Source organism: Palaemon carinicauda, chromosome 2, assembly GCF_036898095.1.
Source record: "Palaemon carinicauda isolate YSFRI2023 chromosome 2, ASM3689809v2, whole genome shotgun sequence".
In the NCBI taxonomy this organism is placed as follows: domain Eukaryota; kingdom Metazoa; phylum Arthropoda; class Malacostraca; order Decapoda; family Palaemonidae; genus Palaemon; species Palaemon carinicauda.
The window spans coordinates 40879615-40882114 of record NC_090726.1 but is presented as its reverse complement, the minus strand read 5'-3'; the positions used below and the strand labels follow the sequence as shown (position 1 = coordinate 40882114).

Here is a 2500-nt window from a genome sequence, read left to right as displayed (position 1 = left end):
TGGTTTTAAATTTTATTTTCAGAAGACAATGGATTAGTCAGAAAAACTTCATGCAAAGATATTTATTTATACATTTAAAATATTTATTAAATTTTAAGAATATGAAAGAAAGCCCAAACCTTCTCCACTATACTCTAGGAACTTAGGAGGCTTCAGTATTTTAACTAAAAACTTGGCGAATTAAATAAATTGATAGTCTGCAACAAGACTGTAGGAACACTCACATTATTATAACAAACAGCTTGTCGAATTCAACTGCCTTCAACAGTGCTTTTGATAGCTTCAAAAGCACGTTGATGATCCTCTGTCCATTTCAGTCAATCTTAGAGCTGATAAAAATCTAGGTGCAGCAACTTCAGAGATGTTCGGACAGGACCGAAGATTAATCCAGCCATACCAATAACACCATGCACTGCAGTGTTCATAGGAGTAGGCAATTCTTTGTGGTATGTAAAGTCAGCATCCTTTGGTGCAATCATTCCGCTCCTAACATCATGAGCCAAGTTATAAGACATTTGGCAAGTTTTTTGGAAGATTGACCATCATTCTTACTTTAATGTTAAGAACCAGGTACCTAGATATACTTAACCCCGTAGTTGTGTGCAACAAAAGTCATCAATGACAAACGTCATCTGAAAAAGAAATTGAAAGTTGAAAGGTTGCAACAGCATTTGTAATGTCAAAGGGAAGACTGTATTGAAATACCTACAGATTTCAGAAAGGCAGAAACTTTTAGCAGTGTCATTAATGCTCAATATCCTCCTAATATTAAAAATTTGGCATTTCCAACATCAATTATGTAAATAAGAGACAGACACTTAACTGGTTTTGGACGAGGATGCAGGGCGAGACCCAGGAGGTATCACTGTTCTGCCAACTCATTCCTTATAAGAAACTAGTTAGAAGTTCCATAGCTAAAGTCTTGGAAGAGGATAATTGTATAGTCTCCCTCCGACAGACTGGATTATTCTCAGTTTCAGTACCATACGTGTCGCCACTGTTGAAGTGAAGTTAAATCTGAAATAAAATTAATCAAAGTCAATAACAGCATAACTACCACGCTGGGGGACCTGGTAAATGTATTAAAGGTCCTGCAAGATTAGAAGGTCAGAATTACAGTCATTCTTCTATGGTAGTAAGAATTTAATTCGCTCTCAAGTAGTAATGTTAAAAACTTACACTGGAATTTCTACCATCTTCATAAAATTTCGTCAGGAGATTCACATCAACTAGGCTATGGTTTAAAATCTTCTAGGGGTGTAATGTTAATCAAAATTCCTTTTATAATGTAAAATCTGCAAGGTTTGATTGGATACCTCTTACAATTGCTAAAAGACTATTCTCAGCTTGTAAGTGTAAGCTGATTTAACCTACTTAATAAAACTGGTAATCAAAGTATGAGCATATTAGACACTTCTGCTAGTCTTTCAAAAGTTACAAAGATTACTTTCGATGATGTTCATTGATTAGCTTTTACTTACAAGCAGCCTCCGAGGTACTGTACATACCCAGCAAGGTTAAATAGTTGAAGACTAAGACAATTTGACCCTTACCCCTAGAGACACTGAACTAAAGGGAGTCTCTATTCTCTGGGCTACTAAAAATTATATACAAATATATAAGCCATGTAAATGCAAATACCAAAACACCACCTATCACAAACAAAATCTGCTAAAACAATACAGTAATATCATATAATAAAATTTTTTGCTGGGACAATTTGCAAAATACTGCCGATCCTTAGAGAATAATCCTTAACACTTCCACAGAACCAGTGAATACAAATTCTAACTTCCAAAGAAGACTAAACTTTACTCCAGCAAGGAGGGCTAAATACAAACAAAATCACTGTTCAAACAAGGATTCCAGAGTAAATGCTATGAAAGTACAGTTAAGGGGGAACTACACGAAAAAGACAAAATAAATATTACTTGACATTATTAAGCTAGCATAATGTTATATTAGCATAATGTTATAGAAAAATAGAAAAAATGTAATGGGTGTAAGATAAGCTATTGGATATTCTATATATATATATATATATATATATATATATATATATATATATATATATATATATATATATATATATATATATATATAGAATATCCAATAGCTTATCTTACACCCATTACATTTTTTCTATTTTTGCTGATCACTTAAACGACCAACATTGATTTGATTTATGTCAAACTTTTGTTGATATATTTCATAACTGAATGGTAAAGTTTTAAGATTTAAGTTTACCAATTTGCATGACAAAACTCTTCAAGATAAATGAATGAAGTCTATCGTGAAAATAACTAACTCCATTTGTCTGAATATATTTTTCTATGACGTCATAGTTGTAAACAACATGGGAAATGGAATTTGCCACGCATTTTAAACAATTGCATCAATTAAGATCATTTGATGTTTATGAGACGACTTATAGTAACATTCAATAGGCGTAGATGAGCTAAATTTTATAAAGACACAAGCCTTTGATCATATAATTGTA

General features: G+C 32.5%; 1 long non-coding RNA gene across 1 annotated transcript; it reads right to left on the bottom strand.

Moving 5' to 3' along the window:
* Nucleotides 1-578: 578 nt before the first annotated feature.
* Nucleotides 579-1780, bottom strand: LOC137624099 (uncharacterized). The gene is made up of 3 exons (XR_011040693.1): nt 1725-1780; nt 824-1017; nt 579-632 (listed from the first exon to the last, which is right to left on the bottom strand). It is a non-coding gene; the product is annotated as an uncharacterized lncRNA (long non-coding RNA).
* Between the last annotated feature and the right edge of the window lie 720 nt (nt 1781-2500).